General features: G+C 41.2%; 1 protein-coding gene across 1 annotated transcript in view; it reads right to left on the bottom strand.

Moving 5' to 3' along the window:
• The window catches only part of hdac5 (histone deacetylase 5), a 73,152-nt gene extending 63,631 nt beyond the window's left edge, over nt 1–9,521 (bottom strand). Inside the window, exon 1 of the mRNA XM_035994719.1 lies at nt 9,206–9,521. The gene's annotated coding sequence lies outside the window, so the exon portion shown is untranslated. The remainder of the gene's footprint in view (nt 1–9,205) is intronic.
• Nucleotides 9,522–13,951: the final 4,430 nt, after the last annotated feature.

Here is a 13,951-nt window from a genome sequence, read left to right as displayed (position 1 = left end):
TGCTGGCCTTTAACTGCTGCAGTTGAACTAGTCTCGCATTGCCAGACCTCCTCCACAGCGCTGCGGAGGAGGGTCTGGCTAGTCCACGCAGCATTCCGGGATGGGAGAAAAACGTGCTCTGGTTTATTGGCATTTCTTTAAACCAATCACAATCGTCTCGGGCGGTGCTAAGCGTCGGACGGAGCCACAGTGCCGCTGCAAAATAGCCTCGGGAAGGAACTTGTTTTGGTGGAACGTGTGTACGTTCAAAAGTAGTTTTAGTCGTGCGACAGAAAACTCAGATTGGACAGATGGCCAGAGAGTTTTTTTCCCCCCAATCCTAAGAATAGAACAGAATGGAATAAGACAGCGCTGCGATAGATAGATAGATAGGTCTGGCAATGCGAGACTGTGCGAAATACGACAGCTACAGTAGCTTTTGAAAATAGCGACACGGGTGATGAATTTACTGTTTATCACACCACAGGTGAGACAAGAATTAGCTAGGTAAGCACACTCTGCGCCCCCCTCTGCCTCACTCCCTGCTGTCAAGACACTACGTCCCTCGGGAGGAGAGCTCCGGAGACGGACCTGCAGTTAGCGGCTGGAGCGAGTCGAATTCAGCCAGCGCAAACCCCAGCGCCAGGGGTCTCGGCGGGCTGGTGGCCCAGCGGGTCCAAGCTGTGAAATGGCGGCGACAGAAAGTTTGTAGATCCAGTAGGGAGTTGGGTTGTTATGGGATCATCCATCTTTCTGCTAACCCTAACCCCTAACCCTACTTTTTAACCATAACCCTTTCCCTCTGCTGCTGAAACTAATCCTGGAGGAAACACTCAATCATTACAGTAGTTGCAGCCCTAGTCCAGTAAGTTGTCAACATTTGAAATTGTTGATGCACAATGAAGACTGACAAAAGCTTAACTTGGATTGAAATGTATGCTCTGAACTAATAAAATAATTACGACTGAAACCTTTACAACTATACTAAGCCTGGTCCCAACTGGTCTGTCTATTTTGGGCGAATGCTGCATTTACAGTATGTGGCTCTTCTCCAACCCCGCTAACTCTCCAAAGAAGACACAAGGAAGTACACGTGTCACAACAGCAATTTGGCTGGGTGCCGTGGTAACAATGTCAGGGCCACAGTGTCAGGGCCTAGATTATGGGATGAAATACTGTGGGGGAGTGCATGTTTGTGTGTGTCTGTACTCCGGTTATGGAGCTAACTAGCCGTAACAGACTAACCGACTACCCCATTAGCCTAATCACATGCACGCACGCACGCGCACACACAAAAGAAAGAGAAAGCCTATTTAAAAATAGAATAGAACAAGTTACCACTTGAGTCATGTATCTAAAGCATCAAGAAATACAAATCTCTCTCTCTCTCTCTCTCTCTCTCTCTCTCTCTCTCTCTCCTCTTCACACCAATATTTCCTAAAATACCTGGCCCCTCCCATTCTGGAGAGGAGTAGGAAGTGCTGCCTGGCAACCAGGGAGCTGGCTGCCAGAGAAACAGTTCACCTGAGAACCATGCACCTAAACAAACGAGCAAGAAGCAAGTGTGAGCGAGGGAAGGTGAGAGAACGGGATGTAGAGTCGCAGTCCAAGTCGGTCTTGTTTATACCGTAGCCTATAGTCTATATTACGTGCCGAAACCACATCCAACCATGACTATGTATAACATCCCCTCTCTCTCTCTCTCTCTCTCTCTCTCTCTCTCTCTCTCTCTCTCTCTCTCTCTCTCTCTCTCTCTCTCTCTCTCTCTCTCTCTCTCTCTCTCTGCAATGAATGTATCCACAACTGGATAATCGACTAATGATAGACTGTGGATGAAAGTAGACATATTTCTGCTAAACCAAATTTAATTTTGTAAAGTACTAACTCATTTTATTTCCATTTTACTATACATTGACATATTATCCCCTTTTAAAATCCCTTTAAGTTTTTAAGTTTAAATCCCTAATCTTTAATCAACTGGGAATTAATTGGGTATCTTCCTTCCAGCTGTTGCATGAAGATTTATTGCTCAGTCTTCCTCTATAATACCATTCAAATTTTATTTTATTTTTTTAAATATTTTAATATTTTTTGAATATGTAATGCTTAAATGCAGCCTGTTATTAATATGTACTACACTACTCAAGCTTATGCATTGTCATTGCCACTATAAGCATGTGGTTGTCGTTACACGTTTTGTCCACTAGAGGGACTTCCAACATCAGCCTGGCCTTGGAGGGGACCTACGTCACTGCGCGTTGCATTTCTGGCACGCTGCTCTCTGTTTACATTCATTTTCCACCACAGGCACACAGAACAAACACAAATCAACAGAGAACTCTGGAATGAAATATTATCTAACAAGTGTAATGAAGCGGCTCTGTTGTAAAGGCTAACGGTGCTCGGTTAGCACAACAACATAATGTTAGAAAGCACAGCCAAAACGATTTGTCATAAACTAGCCAGCTAAGTAACAATAGTGTTAGCCACAATGCTAACGGCATTGATAACTAAGCCAAACGGTGCTGTCACTACTATTTTGATGAATTATAAGCAACCTGTTTTTTTTGCAGATTGAGGTAATACATGAAGTCGAAGCTAACTCTGACAAGCTGTAGGGCAGCTAACATTAACTTTAGCGGTCTCCATGAAGCTCCCAGCTAAGCTAGAATAACTTGCGACGCAGTTAGGAAACAAGAACGAGCTAACTAATGATAACATAAGCATTTTGGCTCGGTGGATGTCGATTTTAAAGTCATGCTAAAACTATTTCAGATCCTTCCGATTTCCAGTCGCAGTCTCTCACTCCCCCCTGTACTAACGTTACTCGGTACGTAACGTTAGCTCACAATGCCTTGTGTTTCTCACTCCCGCTAACTTGTTGTTCATCAGACGTGACATGACACACGCGGGCAGGCCAAGGCGGGAAGAGGGAGATTAGCTAACGTTAGCCAACATATTTATAAAAAACAAAATCACATTTGAATAGTATTGATTTTTTTTTGCTAGTCGAATTATATTCAACTTTTGGAATTTATTCCAACAGCCCTATTGTCAACCTACATCTGGGTACCCTTATGTATCCCTGTGCTGTGCTCTGCTAGAAAACACTGTCCAGGAAAATATAACAAAATACTTAAAAATACTGTAAAGTTGGCGCACTGAAATTGACTGCTGAAGATTGCTATTTTGTCCCTTATGTTATTCCAGTGTAGTCACATTAGGAAGTGTTTGCTTGCCGGGTTGAAAGCAAAGATCCTCTATACTAAAGTGCATTTCAAGCAGCGCCAGTGGTATGAAACGGTACACACTTCCTGTCTCCTAAAAGGGCGTGGCCTCATTTGAAAGTATAGAGAACGTGGTGGTGTGGATGGATGAAAAGTTATATTTGTATAATTTAATAATATTTTCTTTTTCTAACATTAGATATTCAAACTGCTAAAATACATATTTAGGGGCCCCTGAGTAGTTCACCTGATAGAGCACGCGCTTTTATGCAGCGGCCGCAGGTTCGGTTCCGGCCCTTTCCTGAATGTCATTCTCCCTCTTTCTCCCATTTCATATCTAAACTGTCCTATCAAATAAAAAGGCCTACAATGCCAAAAAAAAAAAGACTCAAGGAATACATATTTAGCATCACATTAGATTAGTTTTGTTAGGGCGTTCACGAACATTAGCTTATTGATATTTACTTTGGTGACTATGGGGCGAAAGAATTGCTCATAATCTGTGGTCACGTTCACTTCTCCCGTTGGAATCAATACACTCAGGACCTGCCGGCAGTCTCCTAAAGAAACGTGGCGGCGGCGCAGCCCACGTGACACAGATACAGGAAACTACTCTGAGTTTCGGTTCTAAACCGTCTCTGTTGAAAGCACTGTAAAAAATCTAAAAAGTAATCTGTCAAGATTTTTTTGTCAAACTATTTCCAAGCAACTCAACGTTGACATATAACCTAGAATAGCACAGAAAAGAACAGAATATGCTAGGCGTCATATCAAATCTGGACACTGAAGGTGAAAGTCAGTGGCATGGCCCTTAAAGCTCTTAAGTAACTAATGGAGTGACCCTTGACCTCTGAGTTCTGACCTTTGGGATTAAGTAAAAAACCTTCCCACCAACTTTCCAATCAGAATATCACCGTCTGGAACGATATGGGGTTCAGTATGTCAAGAGGAATGGACACAATGTTTGAAGATGGTACGCCAAAAGGTTGCTCATCAGAAGTGTTGGGAAGGTTACTTTGGGAATGTAACGGGTTACCGATTACAGGTTTCGCTATTTTAGGGCTGCACGACATGAGGAAAATATGCGATATGTGATAGCGTTATTACTTGCAATAAATAGACATATTAAAGTGTACTCAGTTGTGCATTTCTGCTTTCAGTGTTCTGCTAAAATACAATAATTTCATTGATGAGTTTAAAACAACTGAAAGGAAATTATTCCCAACATTCTTCTATTGGACAAATTGAACATTGAATTGAATATAAAAAGGCACCACTAAAAAAGACAATTTTGAAAGTGCAGTTTCCGATACATTTATTGCGCCAAATAACATTGCGATAATGATAAAAAATATATATATATATTGTGCAGCCCTACCCTATTTAAAATGTAATAGTAGTGCAACTATTTCAATTACTTTATCAAAGTAGCGTAACTTATTACATTTGATTACTTTTTGATTACTTTTCTAAATTTCTGATGAATGTTTTCAACTGTTAAACATTTTCAAATGTTTAACAGCTGAAATGAATGACATGAATTAAGACATTGTGCACATGAAAAACATGCAAAGCAACAACATTAATATTATTCAACATATAGCCTAGCTTTTTACAGAAAATGTTCAGATGTAACCCCCGATGTAATCATGAACATTTTCATTAGGTACAACTGTAATTTAATTACACATCATTTTCCCAGTAACTGTAAAGGTCCGGACCTTACTTCTCCACACATACATTCTGGGATAGGAGAAAAATATTTCTTTAAACCAATCACAATCGCCTTGGGCGGAGCTAAGCTCTGGACGCAGCATGGTGGCTCTGCAAAATAGCCTCGGGAAGGAACTTGTTTTGGTGGAACATTTGCACTAGGGCTGGGCGATATATCGATATTATATCGATACCAGGATATGAGACGAGATATCGTCTTAGATTTTGGATATCGTAATATCGTAATATGGCTTAAGTGTTGTCTTTTACTGCTTTTAAAGGCTGCATTACAGTAAAGTGATGTACTTTTCTGAACTTACCAGACTGTTCTAGCTGTTCTGTTATTTGCCTTTTCCCCACTTAGACATTATGTCCACATTACTGATGATTATTATCTAAAATCTAAGTATGAAGATATTTTGTTAAAGCACCAACTGTCAACCCTAGAATATCGCCGCAATATCGATATCGAGGTATTTGGTCAAGAACATCGTGATATCTGATTTTTCTCCCTATCGCCCAGCCCTAATTTGCACCATGATTAACGAAAATGCCAAATAATAGAATAATGAAGTTAACAGTTTGCGCACAATACAGCACCGTGAGCTATTTAAACGATCCAGACTAAACAATGGGAAACTGAGAAGGTGTCGCCTCAGACTGGTACAAGTTGTTACTCGGACTAGGAATGATCATTAATAATCGTTAATCAATCCAGCACAAATTCAATTTGACATTATAGGTAGGGCCACTGAGGCTTGGCAACCCTGCTAGTTTGGGTGGGTCGCATGTTACACAGAGGACCAAACTTCCACGGCTACAGTGCTAACCATCACCGAGAAAGCTTCCTGAGCCATCCTGAACAACTGTGGACTTACCATTTTCTGGTGGAAGTGAAAAGTTTAAAGATTTCCCCGAGGCTGGCAAAGTTACAGGATTTGCTAGGCCATTTCCCAATTCCCTTTAGTCGCATGACAGAAAATCATTATAACTATTTTTGTCAATCAATTCACCATTTCTTCGCTTTGAAAGCAAAAATGACAAACTGTCAAGTTCCAGTTTTTGTTCTTACATAGTACATGGTCTGGCAGTCCACCTCTCATGGAAGGATGTTGCGTCATTCTTAACTACTACCCTGGGCAAAATCATTGGTTTAATAATTACTTGGTGACACTTCTGCACTTAAATGTTTCTGTTGATGAGAAACATATAGCCTACAACTTATGGAAGCCTCCTTATTCCATTTAAAAGCATTTGTGGATATTCTAAATCTCAGTAGCAAAACTCCTTTTTACTGGCCCAGTACGGCACGCTTTCGCAGCTCCATGCCGAGTCGTGATTGTAGGTGTTTTTACAGCAGCAGACAAACATGCTGACTCTGGAATTTGTGCTACTGCTTGAGAGCAGGGCCAATCATTGAGATTCTTCACGCTCAACCAATGTGTCAATGAGATGAACTCCAGCTTTCAGTACAAAAGATGTCTATTGTTTGGATCACCTGGTCGCCCAAAAGTATTTGTCACCAAGGTTAGCAGCACTAACTGCTATTGTTAAATAGGGTTGGATATCGTTTGGATTTTTATGATTCCGATTCCTAAACCGATTCTTAAAAAAACTGAAAAATGACATCAAAGAAAGCCTCTTTTATAGATGTGGTAGCCGTAATATGCTTTTACATCCGTTTTGGTGAGCCCAGAGGGAAAATATGGCATTTTAAGAGTAGCCTACATTTACGGTAGCTAGCTAACGGTAGACTACAGAGGAAATGTGATATTTTTACGTCCGTTTTGGAGCGACAGAGGGAAAATATTTCAGTCGACACATTAAATGGAACCGAAATTTGCGTTTTAATCCGGTCCGATTCCTACCGGTTGCGTAGGAACCGGTTCCATAGTGAACCGGGTTTCGGTACCCAACCCTATTGTTAAATTGCAGATGAGTTTCACATATTGCACCGCAGTTTCTCCTCAGGCAAAGTGACAGACAGCGACGAAAGCCCCGACATCTGATTAACAATGAAAACTGCGCTCCCGTGGGTCCTGTGAAATATAGCAGCTACAGTAGATTGGAAAATAGCGTTATGGGCACTGAACTTGATGAATTTACCGTTAGTCAGAACCAAGGTGAGACAAGAAGCTAATGTTAGCGAACGCTGCAAGTCAGTCTGGCCAAGAGCCCATTCAAGCCCATTTCCAATTTTTCCAAATCGAGGCACCAATCACAACCGTTGAGGCGGGCTTTACACGATGACGATAGCGCAGCGACGGAAAGCAGCTCGGCGGCCACCGAAGCGCAGCAACCCGTTGATGCCGCCGCAGCTGCTACGTCACCCGGATCGTTGGTCTGATTGGTTGAAGGACTTTCCAATTGCGCCCAGAGGCATTTGAGCGGCGTCAAGTAAAACTGAGAAGGGTCTGGTGTTCACCAGGCTAGGTGCATAACTTACCGCTCAAAACCAACATGAAAAATGTATTAATATCCCCTCAGCATTTTGTTTTATGCGGTGAGGTTATATAACCTGTTCCACGTAATGTTCTAAGCAGGGTCTGAAATTAACACTCGCCACTCACCCAATGCGGGTACATTTTCCATTTGGAAATCTGACAATTTGTCAGAAATTGTCAGATAGTAACCACAAAATCTCAAAAAGAGATGTAGGGATGAGCCATGTAGATACCTATAGATACCAGATACTAGGGCTGGGACGATATGCTTTTGCCCTGATTCGATTCTTTTACCTACATGGGTGCCGATTCAGTTTGTATTGCGATTTTCATTTATTGCGATTCGATAGTATTACGATTTCTTTTTTCTCCTTCTTTGACAAAAACAAAAGTTCAATAATACACTTCTAGAGACAATATATCATGACAAATTTCAAAAACTAATTGTTTTCTAAAAAGAATGCACATTACATGTCAGTCAGTCAGTCTGACATTTATTTATTTTGTAAAGAAGTAGATAACTTGTATTTTCTGCTTTTTCTGCCTTTCGGTCTGTTTTGCTGGAAACGGATATGATGTAGTCGCCAATTTTAAAAATTGTCGCAAAAAAAAAAAAATCACGATACATACGATTTTCAATTTTATTTCCTACCTCTACCAGATACCTGGACCTATTTTAAAAGCAAGATTGCTCAACCTCATCAAAATCACAGGGACTTACAAAATGATGGTTTTGCAACTATTTTGGCCCATTTGTATCGGGCTTTATTATAGCCAATGCACAAAAACATCACAGAGAAAATATTACCTGTCAGCTATGCCCTGTTGCTCTCCAATTGGCTCTACAAAAGCATATTCTCCAGGGCCATACTGGCCCCTGGCAACCCTGGTAGGTGTCATGTGCCAAGACAACATGGCAGTTGATATGAAGTTTGACAGCAAAATATACAACACTGTGCTAAGATATTTCTTAGCTGGGAGATGACATGGGGAATAATGCCATAAAGTTTGCCATATTTCATGCTAAGCATTAACTTCAACATTTGGAAAATGATGCTGTCCTAACTGCCAATGCAATTACAAGAAGACTCAGCAAAATGCCAGACAACTTTAAGATTAGCAAAGTGTGAGCAATGTACCCATATGTCGTTTCTAATAAGGGACCTCATTCATAAATGTAAGTGTAGACTGGACAAGCTAATGTATACCAAAATACTACACTGTTGGTTTATACTATACTATAGCCACCCTTTAAGCTTACAGAGGATGAGATGGAGAGATAGTACGCATTTGCTACTGGCAGTCGCTGTTGTGTTACTAGGTTATTTGGTTGGATGTTCTACACTGGTAACTTGGCTTGACACTACTAGCTGCTAGCCATCCACTAACAATCCTGAGGAGGTTTTATTTCTATCCGCTGCTTAACTTTTGATTGTCAGCTGTTAGTTGTGCCCTAGTTAGCTGCTAACTCAGCTATTAAGTTAACTCCTGGTTAATAACTGCAAGCACACAGGTAACTGTTTTGTCAAAGCAAACAATGGCATGCTGTACAGTGTTACCTGTTCGGTAACTTAGCTAGTTAGCTGTTGTATCTGTCAGGTGTCAGCGTAACGTTATGTCCTTTAGCTAGCTATAGCATTTTGATAACTGTTTCTAAGTTAGCTTCTGTGTTAACTGTATCGTAGAAGTGCAGGCAATGGCTCAGCAAGCACAAAATGTCACCTCTCACTCTGCAACCATTCTTTAAGAAACCTTGAACTGCCTGTTGGTATCCTTCTTGAACGGTCGCGCACACACGTACACACGCACGCACACTCTCTAGTAAAGCCCACGGTACTGTACCGTGGATGTCGGCGGGTCCTCTTGGAACGCGTATTAGCGCAGATGTCGCTTCTTCCCGGCTTTGGTTTCCGCCGAGGCTCGGTGTGTCCTTCCGTAGAGCTCCTCTGCGCTTGTATTTACATGAAAACGTTTAATTTACCAAGCAGGACGAGTTCCACCTCCTATCGTTTTACCTCCTCCATATTTACAGTCTGTCTCTCTCTCTCTCTTTCTCTCTCTCCCTCCTTTACTCTCTTTCTTTATCTCTCTCTCTTTCTCTCTCCCACCACCAACAACAACATTATTGACGTCCTCCTTTTGCCACGTGACCAGTCTGCTGGGGCTAAAAATAGACCCAATAGAAACCAATGGAGGCAGACAGACAGGGCAGCGATAGACGAGCAGACAGACATACACACAGTAGTTTGTCTTGCTTGCCTACTTCATCTTACTTTTCCATGTTTACTACCCATATGGTGCCTCAGTAACGTGACACAAATGGAGTTGGACAACTGCTTACAGTCCGACCTGAACAAAACACAAGCAAGGACTGCAACACTCAAAGACATTCAAGACTTCACAATCACTTGAGCGATACAAGTAGCCTACTGCTGAAACAATTTGATTATCCAATGGTTCCTATAGTGGGGTCCGCGGACCCCCAGCAGTCCTGGAGGGGCGTTCTAGGGGGTCCCCAGCAATAAGTGGAATATGTTATTTTCACTTTAATTCTATCCATAAGACACACATAATGAATGACTATTTTCATCATGTTTTTTTTATAAACTTTCTGTAATAAAATATTTTAAATCAAAAATCATGTAAAAAAGAACAACAATTCTCTTTTTTGGAATGATTTATTAAGCAAAATGGGCACAAAACTGAATACTTAAAGCAATGTAACTTGAAAAGAAGAAATAAAACACACTCTTGATCAGTTCAACACACTCAGGAGTTTTGCTGCTACAGCCTTACTTGGGCTGGTATGACCAGTATGGTTGCTAATATTAGCTAATGTTAACAAAGTTAATTGATTTTATGACTTCTCTATTTGTGCCACTGTTACCCCATATGCTAGCATTAACCATTATGCTATAACTGTCACTTGTGGCCACAATCGTCACTGTTCCAGCAACAGTTACATACATACATACATACATCTGTACATACACACACAAATACATTGTGTTTGTTTTTGTGAAATGTCTTAACATCTATTGGGTGGATTGCCATGACATTTGGTAGACACAGTCATGGTCCCCTTGGGATGAATTGTAATCACTTTGGTTGTCCTCATATTTTTCACCTAACGCCACCATCAGGTCAAAAATCTTTTTGACTTGGGGCGGCCTCTAGCTCACCCAGTAAGAGCGTGCGCCCCATGTAGGCCGAGTCCTTTGCAGCGGCGCAGGTTTGAATCTGACCTGCTGCCCTTTGCTGCGTGTCATCCCCCATCTCTCTCCCCCTTTCCTATCTATCCACCGTCACTATCTAATGAAGGGAAAAAGCCCCAAAAAATATATATATAAAAATAAATTGAAAAATCTTTTTGACATTTTTGTTCGTGCGATTAATTTGCATGTCAATATATGTTTTCGAACTGTTGTTTTTGTCATGAGTACTTTCACGCAGAACGCGAATATTAAGCGGCGATAAAGCAACAATTATTTTTTCGAGGTCGATTTTTAAACGCGAATAAAGACATCAACCAATCATGTTATTTACTTACGAGTATATTACAATACAACAACACAGAGGCTGCTGTCCGAACCACAGACTGTATAGACGGCAAACGTCATTATTACCTCTATGGTTATTTCTCCTTTCAACCTTGACAACCGGAACTCTTCTTATACCAAAGTCTTGTCCCGTTGCCAGAAGATTCTACATTCATATGCAAATATCAGTTTATATAGAATAAGCATAACAGGACTGGGGTGGTACTTGGGCTTCATTTGGGTATAAGCCTGTGAAGTTTATCAATACTGATACATAAATATCTGGAATTATGATGCATGGTCAAATTGTTGGAAATGAGTGCTGTGATAAGGTCCAGGAATGTTCCAGAATGTCCAGGGATACATGATAACCTATGTCTGATTGCAGGGACCCAGTTCCATTCACCCCGAGATTATTTGTTCTGGGAGATGGGTCAATCCTAAACGGGATGGATAAGCACATAAGAAGCTGGGTCCAGACTAGTTTAATGATAGCCAGACAGATTATTTTAAGAGGATGGAAGAATGAAGGGGTGCCGCCGTCAATCCAGGAGTGGGTTTGTGAGATGGCTAGGGTGGCAGCGCTTGATAAAATGTCATATAAACCGCCAGATTGGATGTCTGTTCTAGAACATGGTGAAAGCTTTCTGGACGGCTCCTAAGAAGCTTTGTGATGGGCTTATGGTGTTATTTATTCATATGTTTATTTGGTTTATGGTTTATTGTCTATTTCGTTGTATGGTCTTGAATATTGTGGTTACTGTGTCATCTTTTCTTGAGTTTTGTCTGGGTGGGTGGTGATGATGAAGGGGGGGGGGGGGGGGGGTTCATGTCGCAAGTTGCATGTTATGTATGTTGTTAAAAAAATTTTTTTTAAAAATTGTTAATCACAAAAGAATGGCAAGATTTAAGATGTGGACAAAACCTCACTTCTATTCATCATTGCTTACAATGTAAGGAGAGGAGAGGAGGAATCATAGTTACGGCTATAAATATCTCTGACTCTTAGCACAATGTGACTGCAAAACGGATAGATGAGGAGGAGGTGGAGGGGATAGAAAAGATGGAGATTGGTGAAAACGAGGGAGAAAAGAAGGAAAGAGAACGCGACAGCAGAGAGGTTGGAGAAAGGAAGGAGGGAAGCGGGGGAGAGAGATGGAGGGAGGGAGGAAGGGAAGGTTAGGGATGAGGATGACAAACATTAAAAAGAGAGGGGAAATAAAAAGGAAAGAAAAAGGTAGAAAAGATGGAGAGCAGGAGGTGGAATGAAATGACGGAGAGAGCGAGAGAACGAAAGAGCTATTCTGGTAATGATGTTGTTGCCATGGAGATGCTGTCCTCAGTCAGACTACTCCACAGGTGCCTCGTGGGTATTTTTTAAAAGACGTCACTGATTGGAGAAGGTCTTTGGAACAGAGGACTATTGATTGGATGACATAGGTGAGGGTCAAAGGTCATCCCATTGCATCCCATTAGTCTGAAAATGCTTTCTCATCCCCTCCTTTTCTACTTCCTTCTTCCATTGCTTGTTAATGTCTGAATAGTCATGGAATAAATTCAAATAAGCTAAAAATAATATACCATATCCTGCCTAATACAAAATACATGTCTTAATGTTACACCCACACTTTTCTTTGTTTAAAGAAATCCCATTTTTTTTACCTTCCACAGCAAGAGACCTTTGTTTAACTAAAAGTGGCTATGATCGATATTTTGGTAACACTTTATAATTCAGCCCACAATTTATAGTGTAATTCGCAACATTTACCATGTCGTATGAATCAGTGAAATACTTACCAGTTCTTTACTGGTAACCTAATTGTAGAGAGGGAACAAGGGACTAAAAAGAAAAAGAAAAAAACTTGTAAAAAAAGTGCTTTACAACAACATAACTGAGCAGGAATTTAAATCACAGGACAAAAGTATTTAAAATACAAGCATAAATACAAAATACACACAATGGCACATGGTTTGTTACACAGAACCATGTGAGAAGCCGTCATTGGAAACCGTTTGGAAAAGGGCAGGCTCTTTCAAAAAATACCTGGCAGCCATCACGTCCGCCATTGTTGTTTTGAATGTAAACAGTCGCGGCCATCACACACACCTAAACCACGCCTAGCTGCCTGTAGATCCGCTGCTGTTCGGACGCAAACGCTTTTACTTAAAGGGTAGTCTCGCTTTGCTAGACCTTCCTTCACAACGCTGTGGAGGAGGGTCTGGCTAGTCCACACAGCATTCAGGGATGGGAGAAAAACGTGCTCTGGTTTATTGGCATTTCTTTAAACCAATCACGATCGTCATGAGCGGCACCATTTGGTGCAACGTGCACGTTCAAAGGTTGTTTCAGTCGTGCGACAGAAAACTCAGATTGGACAGATAGTCTAGCTAGCTGTCTGGATTTACCCTGCAGAGATCTGAGGAGCAGTTTGAGTTAACCATAGTCCTCAGAAATGCACTGGAGTTTAGAACGCCAACACAAAGAAAGTGGAAGGAAACAGACATCCGGCCGAAATGAGGGACATCTGGCGGAATTTTCAGCAGCACCTAAACAATCCTGGAAACGAAACGTCGTCGATATAACCTATTTTTGACACATCCAGCAGATCTAGTTAACCTGTTGAGATTCTAGGTCTAATTTAGAATCAGTTCAGAGCGACAATGTCAGCGTGGACTCGTTGTCGCCCAGTACCATGCACAGAAGGTGCGCGTTAACAGACATCCGGCCGTAAAGAGTTTCCATTTTACCATTTTAGCATCTTTCAGCTCATTGTTTTGGTTTTCCGGCCCACAACTTTGCTGTTTTGGTACCCTCTCATCAGCGTTCTAAAAACCCACTGTAGGCTGCCTACCCAACACCAAACAGCAGACAGGCAACTATCTGGGGAACATAATGGAAATTTAAATTTAAAATACAGAAATAGGGACACGTGAAAAATTGAATTTGAGTTCTGGGTTTAAAGTCAGAATTCTGAGAATAAAGTAAGAATTCAGTTCTTTTTTGAAACTTTAGCTGTGTTTGAACCCGTTCCCTATTATGGAAATAACG

This window comes from Sander lucioperca, chromosome 2, assembly GCF_008315115.2.
Source record: "Sander lucioperca isolate FBNREF2018 chromosome 2, SLUC_FBN_1.2, whole genome shotgun sequence".
Lineage (NCBI taxonomy): Eukaryota > Metazoa > Chordata > Actinopteri > Perciformes > Percidae > Sander > Sander lucioperca.
This window is presented reverse-complemented; position numbering and strand designations above follow the sequence as displayed.